Source organism: Elephantulus edwardii, unplaced genomic scaffold, assembly GCF_000299155.1.
Source record: "Elephantulus edwardii isolate Elephantulus edwardi_28Jun2011 unplaced genomic scaffold, EleEdw1.0 scaffold00101, whole genome shotgun sequence".
Taxonomy (NCBI): Eukaryota; Metazoa; Chordata; class Mammalia; order Macroscelidea; family Macroscelididae; genus Elephantulus; species Elephantulus edwardii.
The window spans coordinates 4,721,699-4,744,022 of record NW_006399851.1 but is presented as its reverse complement, the minus strand read 5'-3'; the positions used below and the strand labels follow the sequence as shown (position 1 = coordinate 4,744,022).

Sequence of the window (22,324 nt, the reverse complement as noted above, 5' to 3'; positions counted from 1 at the left end):
CGTGGTTCACTTAAGATCTCTCCCCCCGTATCCGGCGAGCCAACTGCATGTCTTTGGGCATGATGGTGACTCTCTTGGCGTGGATGGCACACAGGTTGGTGTCCTCAAACAGACCCACCAGGTACGCCTCGCTGGCCTCCTGCAGGGCGCCGATGGCCGCGCTCTGGAACCTCAAATCTGACCTGAAGTCCTGCGCGATCTCCCGCACCAGCCGCTGGAAGGGCAGCTTCCGGATCAGCAGCTCCGTGGACTTCTGGTAACGGCGGATCTCCCTCAGCGCCACGGTCCCGGGCCTGTAACGATGCGGCTTCTTCACCCCGCCGGTGCTGGTGGACAGAGCGCTCTTCCTGGCCACCTTGGTGGCCAGCTCTTTGCGGGGGGCTTTCCCCCCCACGGTGGATTTCCGCGCAGTCTGCTTGGTTCGGGCCATTTTTCACCAAAAGCTGAGATCTCAGGCCGCTTCTCGGACCTCCGCGCCGCTCGGGAAAGAGCCGCAATCCCCAAGCAAGAGGGTGACACCAACCCTACCAATGGATCAAACCGCTCTGCTTGGGACAAACAGTCCTAATGACTCTGTTTACAAGTTATTTAAACTTGCTACTTGACACTATGAAATAAAAATGTAAAGGGATGAGAGAAAAATCAAATTCAGTATTTACTTTTTTAAAAAAATATAAATGGTAAGAAATATTGGAAGATCACAAAAGAATCTTTATCACCTTTAGAAATCTTTGAAAATTATTACTACTGATATTCAGGAGTTTAATAACCTGATCTTAAGTTTGGTTTACCTCAATACTTAATTTTTTTCATTTTTATAATAATAAAAGATACATTTAAAAGAGCAAGAGAGCTAATATTTTTTTCTATTCCCATTCTCTCAATATTAAAAAAAGTTTGGTTGGAATGAAGCTAGTAAATTACATCTTTTCTGTTAGTTATTGTTAAACATAAATTAGAAGAGGTTGCATGCTTATTCATCAGGGATGCATCCTGTCTCCATACCTTTTTAATCTATATTCAGAACAGATCATTTGAGAGGCTGGGCTTTATGAGAAGTAATGTGGCAGTAAGATGGGAGACAGACTCATCAACAACCTACGTTATGCAGATGACACAGTTTCGCTTGCTGAAACTGAGGAGGACCTGAAGCACTGATGTCTTCAATATGGATTGAGGCTCAACATCAAAAAGACAAAGATTCTCACCCCTGGGCCAATCATGTTGGATGGAGAAGATATTGAGGTTGTTAATAATTACAGCTTTCACAGTTCTACAATTAACACTTTTGACATCAGCAGTCAGGAAATCAAAAGACGAATTACATTAGGTAAATCTGCTGTCAGGGACCTTTCCAGAGTACTGAGAAGCAACAATGTCATTCTAAAGACTAAGGTGTGCCTGATCCAGGCCATGGTCTTTGCAAATACTTTCTATGCTTTAGAGAGCTGCACAATGACTAAGGATGACAGAAGAAGAATTGATGCCTTTGAGTTGTGGTGCTGGAGAAGAGTCTTGAACACTCATAGTACCATCAAGAAAACAAATAGGTCTGTCTTGGAGAGGATGAAACCAAGTTTCTCCTTTGAGGGTAGGATTTTTAAACTCTATCTCACATACTTTGGGCAAATGGCCAGGAGGGACAGATCCTTGGAGAAGGATATCGTGCTCTGAAAGGCAGAGGGACAGTGCAGGAGAGAAATATCCTAAATAAAATGGACTGATACAGTAATTAGAACAAAGGGGGTAGGTGTATTGAAGTCAATGAGACTGGCTTAGGACATGGCAGGCTTCAAAGTTGTTATACAAAGAGTTGCTGGGAGTCGTAGGAGACTTGATGGCTCATAATAACAACAAAAACAATTACCATCAGAGAGTTGTCAGCCTCCTTCTTTGGTCTCAGCACCTTTGGACAAGTTCCTAGTCTGGGTTTTTTCCCTGAAACACCCTGCAAGGGGGAGAACAAGATCCAAAGCAATAGCCATAGAAGGGTAAGAATAAAGAAGAAGAAAGAGTTCAACCTCCCTTTAAACTTTATTTGGAAAAATATATTTCAAATCTTCTGTCCCCGAATCCTATTCTAACCTCATGAAAAGGTATATAAATATGAAGCCTTTATGATTCAAGCCCTAGAGGCAATTTTGTGGACTTGCTATTTGGCTCCAAACACAGCATGTATGGTAATTTTAACAGCTAACTATTATAATAGATTTAACCGATACATAAATCAGGGATTTTTTAAAAATCATATTCAATAAGGAACATTTGTCTGGTTTTCTTTTCCCTTTATTAAAGCATTCTCATAACAGGTAGCGTATTTGTTTTTGTTGTTGTGTGCTGTCAAGTCAGAAACAGCTGACCCTCTGGCAGGTTTTCAGAGATAATAAATTGTATGGAGGAGATTGCTTATCCTTCTCCTGGGAGCAGCTGTTAGTTTTCGATCATGTTAGTTTCCTAACAAAATATCACAAACTACGTGGCTTGTAAGAACAGAAAGTTATTGGCTCACTATTCTGGAAGTTTAAATTAGCATGGCAGCTATGAAGGCTATGGGGGGGGTGTATCAGTTCTTGTCTCTCTCATCTCTTGCTAGCCCTAGGTATTCTTTGGCTTCTACTGTGTTGGGTTTTTTTTTTTCTCTTTTGTGCTTTTTTCCCCCCTTGTTGTCTACTGTCAAATTGGACCTGACTGGCACAGAAGGAGATTGCCCCTCCTTCTCCATCGGAGCATCTGGTAGGTTCAAATTCTTTGGCTTCTAGGTGTCGCTTCATATGGCTTCCCTTCCTTTATCTCCCTTTGATCAGACTCTAGTAATTTTGGATTAGAACCTACCCCACTCCAGCATAATGTCATGTTGATTAGTATCATTATTACAAAGATCCTATTTCTAGCAAGGTCATGTTCATAGATATCAGGTGATAAAGCCTCAAACTAATTTTGGAGGGGACTGAATTCAACCCAAATAGTCATCTAGTTTCATTTTTCTTCATATTGCAAGTCACATATTTTGAATACATTGTTAGGAAGAGCCAGTCCTTGGAGAAGGACATCGTGCTTGGAGAGACAGAGGATCCACATAGGAGAGGAAGACCCTCTCAATAAGATAGATTAATTTAGTGACTGTAACAATAGGCTCAACTAAAGGCAGGTCTGAGCCGGAGGCTTCCTGCCGGCTGCCTGTCTCACATAGTCAAGTATATCAGAGATGGTGAGGAAGGCACAAGATAAGGCCAGAGTCAGATTCGTCACAGTCAGCTTAAAATCACATAAAAACAACAACAACATTAGTGATTGTGAATGGTATATTAAAATATATTTTAAATAAAAATAAGTATCAGACCATATAATGCATGTAGTAAAGGAAAATATTGTTTGCTTATGAAACTTGATGCATTACATTACAACCTCAACTGTAACTCACAAACAACAAAGTTTGATGCTTACTGATCTAGTCCATATTACCTTGGTAGTAACAAAGACTAGAACTAACATTTCACTTGCTAATAGCTGCCTCTCTGATTATAAATGTACCCTTAAAAAGTCAGTCTTAACACCACTTACTCTGGCAGTTTCGTTTTTTGTTTTGTTTTGTTTTGTTTCTTGTTGCATACGGTCAAATTGAATCTGACTGGCACAGGAGAAGATTGCCCCTCCTTCTCCAGTGGAGCCTCTGGTGGTTTTGAACCACGCTCCTTCAGGATTCTCTTGTAGTTTTTATTGCTTGAATAAAAACTCTAAATTTTAAAATGATCACTCAATTTTTTTTAATCACTTATCTTTCAATGTCCATTTTGTTTTCCTCTGAAACTGCATGGGTCAACCTAGAAGTCAATTCTACCTGATGCCTGATGACTTTACCAGAGAAGAGAATTTTTGCAATAAGACAATTGTCCCAGAACTGGGAAAGTATACCAGAAACCATCCAATCCATTTTAATTCAAGGTATTTTAGTTCATGGACCAACACAGTCAGCAACATCTGAAGCAGAATCTTTCCAGGCCTTTTGAATCAAATTGTTGTTGTTAGGTGTCGTCACATAAAGTACAACACATAGCGACACTATGAACAACAGATCTGAACCCTGTCCTATCCTGTGCCATCTTCACATATCCTGATTCACTAGAGGCTATTGCAGCGGTTACTGTGTCAATTCATCCGATTGAGGAACTTTCTTCTTCACCGACTTTCCACCCTTCCAAGCATCATGTGCCTCTCCAAGGAACAGCAACATGCCAAACTATGTGAATCACAGCCTCATCATTCTTGTCTCCAAAGAGTACTCTGGCTGCACCCTCTCCAGACATATTTATTTTTTCTTTTGGCAGTCCATAGGTTATTCAGTGCTCTTTTCCAACAGCACAGCTCAAAGGCATCAATTCTTCTGTCATCCTTATTCATTGTCCAGCTCTCAGATGCATAGCAAGTGATCAGAAAGACTCAAACACACCTTAGTCCTCAAATTGACATCATTACTCCTCAATAATTTGGAGAAGTCCTTAACTGCAGACTTTCCTGGTGCAATACGTCTCTTTATTTGCTGACTGCTGGTATCCAGGGTGTTAATTGTGGATCCAAGTGAGATGAAGTAAGTTGACAGTTTCAGTCTCTTCTCCATCCATCATAATGTTGCCTATCAGTCCAGTGGTAAAAACCCTTGTTTTTTTGACATTGAGATGTAATCTATATTGAAGACTACATTTTTTTTATCTTCTACAATAGTTGATACTTATTATGCATTAAACTTTGAGAAGCTCCAAGTACTAGTATCTGCTATTTAAAAAAAAAGAAAAACAACTTACTGATATCAATTTGATTCAGACCCACAGTGCCTGTATAGGACAAAGTGGAAGTGTCCTAGACTTTCAAGCCTACATTTATCAAAGAAGGAGACTGCCTCATATTTTTCCTGCAGAGCAACTGAAAGGGACCTTTCATTAACAGTCAAACACATAAATATTTGTGCCATCAGGACTTCTTGTGTCAACCATAGCCTCTCTAGCAGGGAGTAGTTCTGGTATTGTTATTGTTGTTATGTGCCATTGAGTCGCCTGTGACTCATAGTGACCCTATGTACAATAGCCCTAAACTCTGCTCTGTCCTGTGCCAATCACACTGCCTCTGACACACCCATCCCGATTACCCCAGTCACTGAATCAATCCACCTCATAGAGGGGGAATATAGTCATCATCTTAGATTTCCTAGGGGTTTTCCAGAAACAAGAAAATGGCAAAAGAGAATAGTTAAATATAAGGTTGAAAATAAAATTTTTCTATTTTGTTGATCTTCTGATCCTTCCCTAATAAATCTGTATGTTCCAGGAAATAGTAAATAACCTGATTAAAATGCCCCTTGAAAAAAACAGTTTCATGACCCAACCCAGGAGATAGTTGACAGTTAAAAGGGGGAGTGCTAAAGAAAAACAAAACAGAAAGTGGCCCTAGGCCCCTGAAACTTTCCAAAGAAGAAGGGGAAACAAAAAGGAATATCAGAAGAGACAATGAAAATTGCATAAGAAGCAAAGCAAAAGAAAGAGTGGGACCTTCTTAAAGATTAAATCCCAGTGTCCATCAAAAACTTTTTCCAACAGGGTGAGAAGAAAACCTACTGACTGAGGAAAAAAATTCGACAATACCATCTCAGACAAGAGTCTCATAACAAAAGTTTAAAGAATACTCCTGGGCCTCCACAAGAAAAAAACTGATAACCCAATTATAAAATGGGCAAAAGACATGGAAAGAAGTTTCACAGAAGGAGATATTCAAATTGCCAAATCACTGGCAATAAAAGAGATTCAAATCAAAACCACAATGAGATACCATCTCACTCCAGTAAGAGTGGCAAAGTTTAACAGAGCAGCAAGAAATAAATTTTAGTGATGATGTGGTGAGATAGAAACTCTATTACATTGTTGATGGAGTTGTGCGATGGTACACTCTGGTTCTTCTCAAAAATGCTGAACATAGAAATTCCATATGACCCAGCTATTCCATTGCTTGGAATATACCCCAAGAAAATGAGAACTGAGGCTCAAATGAAAACTTGTACACTAATGTTCATAGCAGTGTTATTCACCATTGCAAGAACATGGAAACAGCCGATGTCCAACTAAAATGAATGAATTGAGAAGTTGTGATGCATTCATACAATGGAATCCTATGCAGCATGCAGGAGCAATGATTTTGTAAATTACCTAACTTGGGAGCGACTAGAGAGCATTATGCTGAGTGAACTAACTTAGTCCCACAAGGACAAGTACTGTGTAAAACCATTATTGTAGAATGAGTGTGAGGATCTAAGGTGGGCAAAGTGTAGAAATATAGAGGTATTGACGGGGGGAAGGGTATTAATCACAGGGATGCACAATTCGAAGAGCGTATAGAGTGAAGAAAATGGGAAGAATCTTTTGTGATAAACAATGTATTCAGACTTTATAAATAAATCAGAATAAAATGTTTTTTGAAAGTTCTGAACAAAAGATATCAAATGGCAGTTTGAAACGATAAAGTAAAATATTTTAACAAAACATGCAAAAAGCTGGAGTCAAAAAATAAAAAGGGAAGAACTCACTCAGCATTTCTCAAACTAAAGAATTGGAAAACAAAATCAAGCCTGAGTTGCATTGCTGAAAAAGTGTGCTGTGGGTACAATCTTGAATGATCTAGAAAGCATCAAAAGAAGATGGAAGGAATACACAGAATCACTGTGCCAAAAAGAATTGGTAGACACTGAAAAATTTCAGAAAGTACCATATACTATCTGATGGAAGATATTCAAGGTCCACTGAATACATTTGCAAAAAAAAAAAAGAAGCCCTATGAATTAATGCCATACCAATTGACATGTTTGAATTAACAGATGCAGCCCTGGATGTGCTGACCAGGTTATGCCAGGAAATTTGCAGGACAGCTACCTGGCCAATTGACAAGAAGAGATCCACATTTGTCTCCATTCCCTAGAAAAGTGATCCAACAGAATATGGAAACTACTGAACAATACCATTACTATTTCATCCAAACAAAATATTATTGAAGATCAATATTAAAAGTAGCTAGAACAGCACATTGGCAGAGAACTACATTTAAATACAAGCTGGTTTTAGAAGAGTCTGTGCCACCAGCGATATCATTGCTGATATCAGATAAATCCTAGCTGAAACCAGAGAATACCAGAAGAATGTATATTTGTGGGCTGTTGTTGTTTTTTTATTGTGCAAAGGCATTTGATGGTGTGGACCATAACAAATTATGGTTCACATTAAGAAGAATGGGAATTGCGGAACACCTAATTGTATTCCTAAGGAATCTGTACCCCGATCAAGAAGATGTGTGAAATAGAGCAAAGGAACACTGCATGGCTTAAGATCAGGAATGGTGGGAATCAGGGTTGCATTCTTTCTTCATATGTATTCAGTCTGGATGCTGAGCAAATAATTAATGAAGCCAGGCTCTGAGAAGAGGAGTGTAATGTGAGGACTGGAGGAAGACTTATCAACAACCTGCTTTTATGCTAATGGTACAACTTTGCTTGCTGAAAGTGAGGGGGAAGAACTACAGCCTTAATGATGGATTACATCTCAGCATCAAGAAGACAAAGATCCTCACTGCAGGCCCAACCAACAGTCAGCATCATGATAGATGGAGAAAAAACTGAAGCTGTTAATGATTTCATTTTGCTTGAATGAACAATCAATACTCCTGGAACCAGCAATCAGGAAATCAGGAGACATATTGCATTAAGCAATATGCTGTCGGGGTCCTCTCCAAAATACTGAACAGCAATGATGTCAGTTTGAAGACTAAATTATGCCCGATTCAAGCCATGGTCTTCTCAATCACCTATTATGCATCAGAGAGCTGGACAATCATAAGAATGACAGAAGAACTGTCATTTGAGTTGCAGTACTGGGAAAGAGTACTGAGTAGCCCATGAACTGCCAAAAGAACAGACATGTCCTGGAAAGTGTGCAGCCAGAGTGCTACTTGGAGGCTAGGATGGAGTCTTTCATACTTTGGACATAAAGCTAAGAGAAGCTATTCCTGAGAAAGGGACATAATGCTTGGAAAGGCAGAGGATCAGCGAAGAAGAGGAAGACCTCCAATGAGATGGATTGACACTGTGACTTGAGCAATGGACTTTTGTGTCTTAGAGATGATGAGGATGGCACAGAATAGAGCCGGGTTCAGGTTGCCTGCCCCTAGGGTCACTATGAGTCCTACTCAACTTGATGGCAGCTAACAACAACAATAATCTCCTCATGTCCAGTGTATAATGGATAAAAATACCCTACTCTTCTCTGTCCAGGGAGCTTTGGTAGCCTAGTGGTTAAGAAGCTGCACTACAATCTCAAAAGTCCACTATTTGAATCAACCAGCTTCTTCATGGGAGAGAGATGGGCAATTTCCTCTCATGCTATGCACTGCCTCATAAAACCTGCTGGAGGGTTAGCTTTGAGTCAGTTCTGACTGATGGCAAAGAACAACTATTTGTGTGGTGCTGCTACCAACTGAGCCTCAGCCCACTTCCACCTAAGTGCACATTTTAAAATAAAGCATTTTTATAAAGCATACAAACTTGATTAAGTGTTGCTTCTGGACTTTGTAGTGAGTATGGACCTTTCAGTAAGTGCAAGTCAAAGTTTGTTGTGTGTTGAGAAAAAGATAAAATTGAATTAGCTTGTCTGTTTGTGACTGTAGTTGTTGTTATGTTCCTGAGATTCATGGTGACCCTAGTCACCATAGCTGTGAACCTGCCCTATCCTGAGCATCCCCATTACCCCAGTTACTGTGTCAATCCATCTCTTCCAGGGTCTTCCTCTCTTGAGCTGACCTCCTACCCTTCTAAGCATGATGTCCTTCTCCAAGGAATGGTCCCTCCTGGCAACATACCCAAAGTATGTGAGAGGGAGCTTCAAAATATTGCCTCCAAGGACCAACTTGGTTTCATTCTCTTCAGACCTATTCTCTTGGCAGTCCATTGTTTGTTCTCTATATAGTCTGTTTTGTTCAATACTCTTCTCCAGTACCACAACTCAAAGGCATTGATTGTGACTATTACAAATTTGTTTTCCACCAGGAATGCAGATTCTGTGAAAATTAGAAATTTTATCTGAAACATGACCTTGGTTTTGGACAAGCAGAGTTGTTTATGGCTTCTTTCTGTGATCACTTCATATACTACTTCCTCTCTCATTCACCCACCTATTAATTGTCACAAATCTCCTTTTCTTTATCTGTTTTATTTAATCTTATCTCAACCTAAGCAAAGCAATGGTCTCTTGTTCTTTCTGTACATATGCTTTTTTTCTGTCTCACATTTTTAAAATTAATTTTAATAAAAGTTTGCAGAGACTTTGGATTTCCATTCATTCACTGTTGCACTTTTCTCCCTGCCCAACCTCCCCCCACCCCAGTTTGCTCTTCTCTTTGAAAAATAAAAGAAAAATTCTTTCCATTGTTATACTGGATTTATCTATGTGAATGTACTCACTAAAGAGTCTAAAAATGCATATTGAAACTTTATTTTAAAGTACATCTATTGATTCTAAAGCAATTGATTTTACATCAGCTGAAGATCTTTCATTAGCAGCCAAATATATAATTACTTGCCATTGGTACTTCTCATGTTAAAACCATAGCCTCCCCAGAAAGTAGAAGTTCTGGTATTAGCAGAGGAACAATATTTATCATCTTAGATTTCATAGGATTTTTCAAAACTGAGAAAGTGGCAAAAAAGAAAAATCAAGCAACATATTGCATAGGACAAATCAGTCACAAAAGGCCTCTTTCAAGTTTTAAAAAGCAAAAATGGAAAAAAAATCAAATGCAGAAAAAAAAATAAAAAGCAAAAATGTCACTTTAATTATCAAGGTGCATCTGAGCCAGATAATATTCTTTTCAATCATCTCATATGCATATGACTGGCAGACAGTGAGAAAAGAAAATAGACAATGCTTTCAAATTGTGGGGCTTGGGGAGAATATTGAATCTACTATGAAGTGCCTTAAGAACAAACAAATCCATCTTAGATGAAATACAGTAAGAATTTTCCTTAGAAATAAATGATAGTTATGGTGGGGAGGGTTGGTGGGGGTGGCAGGGAGAGTAGGAAAAGAATGAATACATAATGCTTGAATTGAAAAAGATTAAGGGAGTGTCAGTTTGAAATGACTAGACTGTCAGACACTAGATATATTGCAATTAACAATCTGGAACAGGATATACACTACAGAAAACGGGGGGGGGGCGAGGGGAGGGAACAAAAACAGCAAAAAAAATCCAGAGAAGGGTGAAAGGAAAAAGCAATATACGATAAGCATTTGCTTAAACATTATAAAAAGTTAATTGCAACAATCAATAGTAACTAATACCTGTGAATGATTATCTGATAAAACTAATGTGATTTGTGTTAGGTCTTTGATTCAAGGAAGGGACCAGAGAAAGAAAGCTTTATTAAGGGGCTCCCAGGAAGGATTCCTTGGTCTGGGAGAGAAAGAGGAGAGAGGAGACAGGAAGGAGGGGAGAAGGGGTAAGGGAGAGGGAGTAGAGGGGAGGGGAGAGAAGGAAGGAAAGAAAAGGTTAGCAGGACCTCAATTGTTCTATTTTGGACACGTTATCAGCAAAGACCACTTCTTAGAAGAGGACATCCTGTAGGGAGCTTTGGTGGCATAGTGGCAAGAAGCTGCACTATAATCCCAGAGACATGTGGTTTGAATCCACCAGATTCTCTGCTGGAGAAGGGGAGGGCAATCTCCCGTACCAGTCAAATATGATTTCACGGTACACACAAAAAAGTAATTAAATAATTTTTTTTTAAAAGAAGAGGACATCCTCATTGATAAAACGTCAGCAAAACCAAGGGAAATCCTCAATGAGATAGATTCATATACTAGGAACAATGATTAACAATCAGGAAGATGATGCAGTACCAGGCACTGTTATGTTCTGCTGTACTTGTTGTTATTGTTATTGTTACTTGCTTTGGAGACAACAACTCACAGCAACCTGATGAACTGCCAGATCTTCTGCCTTCCTCCTCATGTCTGATATATTTGAGAACATTGTTACAGTCACTGTGTCAATTCATCTTGTTGAATGTCTTTCTCTCTTATGCTGACCCTCTGCTCTTCCAAGCATGATGCTTTTCTCTAAGGTCTGGCTCCTCTTAACAACATGCCAAAGTGTGTGAGACAAAGTTCCATTATCCTTGCTCCATGGAGCACACTCGTCCCACTTTGTCCAACACAGACTTGTTTGTTCTTCTTGCAGCCAATAGGATATTCAGTCCTGTTCTCCAAAACTACAACTCAAAGGCATCGTTTCTTGTTCTGTCAAACGTATTCAGTGTCAAACTTTCAGATCATAGCAAGTAATCAAAAAGACCATGGTTTGGACCAGGCATGTCTTAGTCTTTAATCTGATTGATATTCTTGCTCTTCAGCACTTTGGTGAGGTCCCAACAGTAGATTTTCCCAATGCAATACACCTTGACTTCTGATACCAAGCATTCCTGGTTGAGGATCAAAGTAAAATGAAATCATTGACAATTTCAATCTTTTCTCCTTCTATTATGAGGCTGTCTACTGGCCTGGTGGTGAGAATTTTTTTTTTCCTTCTTGTGTGCCATTGAATTGAATCCAACTGGCCCAGGAGGAGATTGCCCCTCCTTCTCCAGTGGAGCATCTGGTGGATTTGAACTGCATGGATTTTTGTTTTTCTTTCCTTTTTTTTTAAAGATTTGGCAATTTTTTTTTCAGTTGTTGGGGTTTTTTTAATACTAGTTTATTTACAAAATTTTAATACATTGATTTCGAGATTTTTCCAATTTCCCTTACACCTCCTCCCGATCAAATTGTACATGGGAATTTTTTTCTTGATGTTGACTTGTAATCCACTTTGAAGTTGTAGACTTTGATCTTCTGCAGTTTTCATTTTCAGGAAATAAGGTTGTATCATCTGCATAATGCAGGTTGTTAATGAGTCTTCTTCCAATCCTGATGCTACATTCTTCTTCATGAAGCCCAGTTTCTTGAATTATTCACTTAGCATGCAGACTAAATAGGGATGAAGAAAAGAGATAGCCCTGACTGACACATATCTGTCTTGCTTTTAACCATTAAATATTCCCTTCTGTTCAGACACATGTAGGTATAGGCTTTGCATGAGCACAATTAAGCATTCAGTCTTCTCAGTGTTAGCCATAATTTGTTGTGGAGTAGTGAAAACAACACAGAGACATCCTTTTGGTATTCTTTGTTTTCAGCAAAGATCTGTCTGGCATCAGCAATAATATTTCTGATGCCACAGCCTCTTCTAAATCCAGTTTGAATTTTTTGGTAGTTCTCAGTTGATGTATTTAGCTATTTTAAAATAATCTTCAGGAAGATTTTACTTGGCTGTGATATTGATGATATTGGTTGGTAATTTCCACATTCTGTTACATCACCTTTCTTGGGAATGGGAACAAATATGGAGTTCTTCCAGTCAGTTGGCCAAGTAGCTGTCTTCCATATTTTTTGGAATAGCCTGGTAAACATGTCCAGGGCTGCATGTATTTGTTGAAACACCTCAGTTTGTTTTCCATCAATTCCTGGGGCCTTATTTCTTGCCTTTAGTGCACCTTGAGCTTCTTCCTTTATTGCCATTGGCTCTTGATCATATGATACTTCCTTAAATGGTTCCATGTCAGCCAATTCTTTTTGCATTACTTCTGTGTATTCTTTCTATGCTTCCTATGGATCATTTCAGATTTTGCCCATGGCATCCTTTAGTATTTCAACTCGAGGCTTGAATTTGTTCTTCAGTTGTTTCAGTTTAAGAAATATCAAGTGAGTTCTTCCTTTTTCTTTCCCCCCCATCTAACTCTGGCTCTTTGTACATTTCCTTGTAATACTTAGCTTTGTCTGCTTGAGCTGTCCTTTAAAATCATCTGCTCAGCTCTTTTAGCATATCATCCATTTGTTTTGGCTTCTTGAAGTTCTACTGCAATTTTCAGAGTCTCTTCTGACATCCACTTTGGTCTTGTCTTTCTCCCATCTGTGAAATGGCCCTTTGCTTTCTTGATGGGTGACATCCTTTGAAGACTTGGTCTGCAATCATGAGTGCTCCATATCTCAAACTTATTCTTGTGATGGCTCTTAAATTCAGGTAGAATATACTCAAGTTTGTATTTTTGTTCTTGTGAACTTGTCTTCATAATTTTTTTTATCTTCAATTTGAACTTGTACATGAGTAATAGATGGTCTCTTCCACAGTTAGCACTTGTGCTTGTTTTTGAGTGCTGTTATTGAGCTTCTCCAAAGATTCTTTCCTCAGATGTTGTCAATCTGATTCCTGTGTCCATCAGGTGAAGTCTTGCTATATTTATGAACCATTACTTGGGAATAGCTAGACTAACAACAATATCAATAAAGACCACAAGGATCCTGTCTTACTGCTTCTGTCAGGTTTTACAATCTTATGAGGGAAAGAAACGTTAAATGTGTTGTGTTGAAAATCAGATTTTGAGGAACTCTGGTGACATAGTAGCAAGTTGCACTATTAACTAGATGGCTGTGTAGCTCTGGAGGTACAAATCCACTAAAAAGGGTCTGAAAAATCCACAAAAGCATCTGAAAGTCAATGACTAAGGATGACAGAAGAATCGATCTTTTTGAGTGTGGTGTTGAAGAAGAGCACAGAATATCCCACGGCCTGCTAAAAGAATGAACAAGTCCACAAGAGAAAGTTGATCAGTCTCCTCAGTAAAGATTTATAGACTTGGAAAATGAACAGAGGGCCCTCATGAGTTAACTCAATGTGAAATAGTTTGGTTTCTTTACTTGTTTAGGCTCTTTTTTATTTTATAGAAATATAGGAACATAATTCACTGTGGTCGAGGTTACAGAGAAAGCTTCCCAGTGGAGATTATGTACCAGTCCTTTAAGAATGAATCATCCTTCAATCAGCGAAGGAAGGATGGGAAAAGGAAAAGACAAAACCATTTTATAAGAGCACACTAGGGTGAAAGTGCATTGTGTTCTCAGGAAACAATACGTAGTCAAAGATAGAATCCACAGAAGGATTACAATAAAAAAATGAATAACACTTGGTTCATTATGTGAAGGAAATAATTTGAGAAGCTGGACTGTCTGAAGGAGAATGTGGCAGCAATACTGGAGGAAGATTCATCAATAACTCATGTGAAGTAGGTGAACAACCTTGCTGGCTAAAAGTGAAGATGCCTTAAAACACGTGCTGCAGAAGATCAAGGCTACAGTCTTCAATATGAATTCTATGTCAACAACAAGAAAATTAAAATCCTCACCACTAGGCTAATACACAGTGTCATAATAGATGGATAACGCATTGATATTGTCAACAACTTTATTTTATTTGATCCACAACAAACACTCATCTTAACAGCTACCAAGAAAACAAAAGACATGTTGCCTTGGGAAAATCTGCACTCTGGGACCTCTCCAAAGTGATAACGAGCAAGGGTGTGAGTTTAAAGACTAAGGTGCTCTTGATGCAAGCCCTGGTCTTTTCTATTACTTGCTATACCTCTGAAGGTTGGACAATGACTAAGGATGACAGAAGAAGAATCAATGCCTTTGTGTTGTGATGTGGAAGAACAGCACAGTATATCCCATGGCCTGCCAAAAGAGCAAACAAGTCTGCCTTGAAGGAAATGCAGCTTTACAAGTAAGGATGGTGAAAGTGTCTCACATACTCTGGGCATGTGTTCAGAAGGGGCAAGCGCTTGGAAAAAGACATCATGCTGGGAAAGGTGGAAAGTCATATAATGAGAGGAAGACTTCTAACAAGATTGACTGATACAGTCATGGTACCAAAGGGCTCAAGCACATCAGAGGTGATGAGGATGGAAAAGGACAGGACAAGATTCAGATCTGTTGTTCATAGGGTCACTGGGAGTCATAGTTGACTTACTAGCATCTAATAGCAACAATCATTATAGAGGAATAGAGCTCTGTTGGAGTACTCATAAAGAATTATGATACAAACTCAAAAGTTCTGCTTTTCTGTTGGTTCAAATCTACCAGCAACTCTGAGGGAGAAATATAGGCAGTCTCCTTCCATGTGATTTATAGCCTTGGAAAATCCACTGGTGGGTCTGCAATAATTTACTGACTACTCAACAGAAATGAGTGCATGAGTTAGGGAGGAAAGGAAGTTCAGGTGACCTACTTTTGGGGAAGTTGTGCTGCTAATCCAAAAGCCAAAGCTCTTTAATGATCTGAGCCCACAAATGGTTCCAGGGGATAAGGATGGACAGTCTTTCCTCAAGTTATTTACAATGTTAGAAACCCCCAGAAGGGTCAGTTCCAACTCAGTGACAATGAGATGAGAGCTACAGAGGCAGGAGTCCACGTGGTATAACAAGATACTGAGATTTACACCTTCAGAAAGCCAGTTGACAGAGAGTGACCATGAGTTGTACTCATGGCAGGTGGTTTTGTTTTGGGTTGGGTTTTTGTTAACATTTTTCTATAGGTTTGCATACAGTCATTTGTATATATTGTGTTTCATTAACTTATATTGTGTTTTATATATTAATTACTATTGATCTATTACCATCATTTCACATCTCCATTCAATCTTCTGTATTCCTTCAATCTCTGCTATTCCAGAGAGCTTTCTAACACTGGCTTAAATCCTGAAGAGTGAACAGGTATACTTTAAAAGCTGTCCTGACTCAGAAATTGTATGCTGTTAACTTGCCTAATAAACTCCACAATCGTAAGTATGGTTCTGTGTGGTCGATGTAGTTACTGCAACAGATTTCAAACCTGGTAGGGAAGTGTGGTTACTGTTGGAATGAGTAGAAAGTGGTGCAGGAGCATGGGGGCAGGGGGTGGCATGTCTGGCCTCAAGGGAATTCTTTTAGTATTATGGATGCTGTTGAAAGGAGCAGTTCTCTCTTGCAGAACAGTAGAGGTGAAATTGGGCCATCCACATCCTATCCTTGATCTTTCTACACCCCCTGAAGACAAAAATAACATCTGTCACACTGAAAATGGAATTTCTAGCCCTGAGCTCTCAGTCTGTCACATAGCTCCCGTTTGTCGAATGAATGAGTGGGAATGAAGTCATTTGGACTGAGACTTGACAAATAACCTGGAAGACAATGCAGAAAGACTGGAAGTTAAATATGTATTCAATAAGTGTGTGTGCAGATACATGCATTTGTACATCTGAGCACAATGATGGGAGAGTGAATATTTGTGAAAGAGAAATGGTTGTTGTTGTTAAGTGCTGTCGAGTCGCAGGCGACTCATAGCGACCCTATGAAGGAGAGTCCTTGACGCTTGGGTGCCTTTCATCCTCTCTCCAGGTTCATAGGGTTCCTGGAGGCAAGCTATTATGGAAGTGGATGCCACTCCTCCTTCCAAGCTTGTTTTAATAGGGGAGCTCCACCCAACTCTCTGTCCGCACTGGGTAGCTAACCATTAACACATTTGACATATCAGTGTCAGTGTTCAGCCTCACAGCAACCACAAGTGATCGCAGTACGACAACTTGTACACCAGGGCTATACGACCTAGAGGAATGTCTGAACAAAAACAATGAAAGACTGGCCTGAGGACTGTGGATAAAAAGTCACCCATAAATTTCAAATTTTCATTAAACTCATTCACTTTTGTGAATATATAACTGTAAATACTATTCGTATAACTGTATTTCTTTTTCCAAGGGGTGTACAGGAATACTATTGATAGGTGGACAGTTAATTAGAGGAACATTTCATTCAAAGAGAGACTTATTTGAGTACAGATTTAAGAAACTTATTCTCTGGAATAAGTTGATGTGATTTCACACGCAAGCAAGATTCTGCTGAAGATTATCCAAAAACGGCTGGAACTGCCAGAAGTCCAGGCTGGGTTTAGAAGGGGTCGTGGTACTAGAGATATTGTAGCTGATGTTAGACGGATGTTAGCTGAAAGCAGGGAATACCAGAAGAATGTATATCTGTGTTTCATTGATTATGCAAAGGCGTTTAACTGCGTGGACCATAACAAACTGTGGCTGACTCTGAGAAGAATGGGAATCCCAGAACACTTAATCATTCTAATGTGAAACCTATATACTTGGACTAAGAGGCAGTCATCAGAATGGAGCAGGGAAACACTGCATGGTTCAAAATTGGGAAAAGTGTACACCAGGGATGTGTCCTATCTCCATACCTTTTCAACCTGTATGCAGAGCAGATTATCCGAGAAGCTGGGCTCTATGAGGAGAAGTGTGGCGTCAGAATTGGTGGAAGATCTATTAACAATCTGCGTTATGCAGATGACACAACCCTGCTTGCTGAAACTGAAGAGGACCTGAAGCACTTGCTGCAGAGGGTCAGGGACTGCAGCCTTCAGTATGGATTGAGGCTCAATGTTAAGAAGACAAAGATTCTCACCACTGGACCAATTGACAACATCAGGATGGATGGTGAAGAGATTGAGATTGTTAACAACTTTAGTTTGCTTGGCTCCATGGTCAACACTCTTGGCACCAGCAGCCAGGAAATTAAAAAAAAAAAGTATTTCGATGGGAAAGTCTGCTTTAGGGACCTCTCCAGGGTACTGAAGAGCAATGGTGTCACTCTGGAGACTAAGGTGCATCTGATACAGGCTATGGTCTTAGCAATCACTTGCTCTGTACCAGAGAGTTGGACAATGACTAGGAAGGATAGAAGAAGAATTGATGCCTTTGAGCTGTGGTGCTGGAGAATAGTATTGAATATACCATGGACTGCCAAGAAAACAAATTCATCCTGGAGAGGGTTAAACCAGGTGGTTCCTTGGAGGCAAGGATTCTGGGGCTTCGTCTGACATACTTTGGACATGTTGTAAGGAGGGACAGGTCCTTGAAGAGGGACATCATGCTTGGGAGGGTGGAGAGATGGCATAGGAGGGGAAGACCCTCTATGAGGTGGATTGATTCATTGATTGGGGTAATCGGGATGGGTGTGTCAGAGGCAGTGCGATTGGTACAGGATAGAGCAGGGTTTAGGGCTGTTGTATATAGGGTCGCTATGAGTCACAAGTGACTCGACGGCACATAACAACAACAACATTCTCTGGAACCTGTAACTGAAAAACATACATAAAAAACGAAACAAAAACCCCAACAAACCACATCCACAGAAAATGCCTACATTTATCAGATGTGAACATAATTTCTCCAGCAGAGGGTGCTAAAATACAAATTTGGCACTACAAACTTAGTTTAAGAAAAGCTTGTTTAGTTGAATAACAGATTTGCCAATCTTATGTTGTCATGTTATAGTAAACACATCTAGGAGGGCCACTTTTCAGACATTCACATGGACATGTTGCTGTTGCTAGGTGCCTCTGAGTCGACTATGACCCATAGGGACCCTCCGAACAAATAGATCGCTACATTCACCGTGTCAATCCATCCTGTTGAGTCTCTTTCTTTCTTTCATTGACCCTCCACCTTTCCCAGCAAGACGTATTTTTTTTTCCAAAGACTGATCCCTCCTGCAAACATGCCCAAATATGTGAGGTGAAGTTTTACTATCCTTGCCTCTAAGGACCACTTTCTCCAAAATATATTTTATTCTTTTGTCTGCTCAAGGTTCTATGCTATTTTTTCAACACCACAACTCAAAAGCATTAAATCATCCTCAGTCATCCTTACTAATTGTCCAACTTTGAGAGATGTATAAGTATCTGAAAAGATCATGATTTAGATCAGAAGCACACCTTAATGCTTTCTTCTCTTTATTATTTTTATTATTACTTTTAATTTTTTTTCATGTACTGTCAAATCAGATCTGACTGGTACAGGAGGAGATTGTCCCTCCTTCTTTGGCAGAGCATCTGGAGGAATCAAACCGTGCACCTCTGGGATTGCAGTGCAGCTTCTTGCCACTAGGTCACCAGAGCTCCCTCACACCTTAGTGTTTAAATTGACATGTTGCTCTTTAGCACTTTGGAGAGATCCTTGGCGGCAGAATTTTCCCAATGCAACCTTATCGTTTTATTTCTTAACTGCTAGTATCAAGGATGTTGATTGTAGATTCAAATAAGGTGAAATCATTAAAAATTTCAATCTTTCTCCATCTCTATCATGATGTTGTCTATAAGTCCAATAGTGAGAATTTTTATCTTTTTTATGTTGAGATGCAATCTATAGTGAAGGCTGCAGTCTTTGATCTTCTGCAGCAAGTGTTTCAAGTCCTCCTCGCTTTCAGTAGGTAAGGCTCTGTCATCTGCAAATGCAGGTTGTTGATGAGTCTCCCTTCAATCCTCATGCCACATTCTTCTCATAGAATCTATCTTCTTAAGTAATTTGCTTAGAATACATATCAAATAAGTATGGAGGAAGAATGTAGCTGTGATGCAGACCTTTCTTGGTTTTAAACCATACAGTGTTCCTTTGCTCTGTTTGGATAAGCTCCTTGGTCTAGGTATTGGTTTCAGGTAAGCACAATTAAGTGGAATTCCCTTTCTTCTCAATGTTAGCCATAATTTATTACGATCAACAAAGTCAAATGTCTTTTTCAATTCAATTGCATTTGATTTGCTGATTGTTTGTTGTTGTTGTTATGTGCCACCGAGTAGCTTGTGACTCATAGCGACTATATGTACAAGAGCCCTAACACTGTTCTATCCTGTGCCAACCTCGCCGTCTCAGACACACTCATTCCCTCCACTCCACTCACAGAATCGATCCATCTCATTGAGGGTCTTCCTTTCCTGTGCCGTCCCTCCACTCTCCCAAGCATGATGTCCCTCTCCAAGGACCAGTACCTCCTTGCAACCTGCCCAAAGTATGTGAGACGAAGCTTCAGAATCCTTGACTCCAAAGAGCATTCTGGATTCACCCTCTCCAGGACAAACCTGTTTGTTCTCCTAGTAGTCCGTGGTATATTCAACACTCTTCTCCAGCACCACAGCTCAAAGGCATCAATTCTCTTTCAATCATCCCCATTCACTGTCCAACTCTCTGATGCAGAGCACCTAATTGCAAAGACTATAGCCTGGATCAGGTGCACCTTAGTCTCCAGCCTGACATCATTGCTCTTTAAAAACTTGCAATGTGCCAATCCCCAGCATTATGATAGATGATGAAGAGATTGATATTGTTAACAGCTTTAGTTTGCTTGGCTCCACAATCAACACTCTTGGTACCAGCAGCCAGGAAATCAAGAGATAATTTGCATTGGAAAGTCAGCTGTCAGGGGTCTACCTTTCCAGAGTACTGAATAGCAACGATGTCAGTCTGGAAACTAAGGTGCGCCTGATCCAGGCCATACCCTTCGCAATTGCTTGCTATGTGTCAGAGAGCTGGACAATGACTAGGGATGACAGAAGAATTGATGCCTTTGACTTGTGAAGCTGGAGAAGAGTATTGAATATACCATATACTGTTAGGAGAACAAACAGATTCATCCTGGAGAGGGTAAAACCAGGCTGCTCCTTGGAGGCAAGGATTCTGAAGATTCGTCTGACATAGTTTCAACATGTTGCAAGGAGAGACCAGTCCGTGGAGGGAAACATCATGCTTGGGAGGGTGGAGGAACAGTGTAAGAAAGGAAGACTCTGGATGGGACAGATGGATTCAGTAACTGAGGTAATGGGGTTAGGTGTGTCAGAGACAATAAAATTGACACAGGAATAGAGCAGGGTTCAGAGCTGCTGTACATATAAGGTACAAGCGACTCAATGGCAGATCACACCACCACCACCACCACACAAATTCTGGGAAGATAATAGTATAAATAAACCATTGTTACAACTCACTCTAACAAACACAAGGAAGTGGTGTTCAGCTGTGACAGAGTCTTTTTTTAAAAAAATATTTAAATAATTTTAATGAACATTTACAGAGATTTTGGATTTCCATTCATTCATTGTTGCACTTTTCTCCCTGTCCAGCCCTCCCCCGCACGCCCCCTCCCCCAGTTTGCTCCTCTCTTTGAAAAAGTAAAAGAAAAATTCTTTCTTTGGTATACAATCCCCCCGCACCCCTCCCACCACCCCAGGTACACTCCACTATGTACCCTTAATTCTGGACTCTTGTGATAACTATGATACCCTATCATATATCGCTTTTAAATTATTCTCTCCTAGAGCTCTGGTGACCTAGTAGTAAGGAGTTGTCCTGCCAATTCAAAGGGAGGTGGTCTGAATCCACCAGGTGCTTTTAGGGGGAAATATGGGCAGCCTCCTCCCATGTGATTTACAGTCTCTGAAGACCTGCTGGAGAGTCTGCTATGAGTCAGTTTCAACTCCACATCACATAGCAACAACCTGACAAATCAGCAAACAGAGAAAAGCAGTGAGAAACCACAGGTAGGCAAAGATCAAGAGACCAGTAAATTAAAAAGTAGAAAAATCACTTCTCCCATTGTTCCTATTCCTCCCCAGCCATGAGATGGTAGCTTCTACAAACCGACCCAGTGGCCCTGGATAAAGAATCTGATTCCTCAACCACCACAGCCCCTGCCTGTAGCAAGAGACAAGACCCTATACTTCAGTATGCTCCCTGTCTCCTTATGCACTCCAGAGCCTGCTTTTTCGTGTGTTTGGGAGGTATTGAGAGTTATAAAACAAGATCTGGAACTTTTAAATCTCAACGAAACTAAGGAGGTAGAAGGAACTGTCACCAAAAAGGTGCTGCCGGCATACGCATGAGGTTTTTTTTTTACAGAAAGAAGCACAGGCAAAACCACCAAATACTATGGAAAACCGAGAATGTTTCACAGAAATTCCAATATCCTCACACATATAAAAAAAAATTCACAAGACACGTAAGAACAGAGAAATAACGGCCCATCCAAAGGAATGTTGCCAAGGGAAGTCAGAGTGCATGTCAAAAACCTAAAAACAAAAATAAACAAACCCTTACTGCTGTTGAGTCAATGTTGACCCATAGCAATCTTCTGCTGGATTTCTAAGGCTGTACGTAGCAGCAGGAGGAAACTGCCCATTTTTATTCTCCACCATCATGGTGGATTCAAGTTACTGGAGAGGCACTGCCTTTAGTTAGCAGTGCAACTCCTTACCGACTGACTCCACCTCCAGAATATCAAATGAACAGCTCCTACGAGGAGCACACGGGATTCAGGGCAGGCAAGAGTTGGGCCCCGGAGAACCCTGTGTTGGATTCTCTGGGTGTGTCTGGGACAGGAGAATGGGCAGTGGGCATGGCAGATATTGTTTACCATCACCATGGAGAAGACTCCTGGAACTAGAGGACTGGAGTTAAGAAAGTCTGAGGGGACCAAATCTGAGCGGCCTGCACCTTCACATGAGGTGCCTCTTTTCCACAGAATCCTTTCAAACCATAAGAGATGCATAGC

The 22,324-nt window shown here is 40.2% G+C and overlaps 1 pseudogene; it reads right to left on the bottom strand.

The window, feature by feature from the left end:
* Window positions 1-4: 4 nt before the first annotated feature.
* Window positions 5-430, bottom strand: LOC102861482 (annotated as a pseudogene).
* Between the last annotated feature and the right edge of the window lie 21,894 nt (window positions 431-22,324).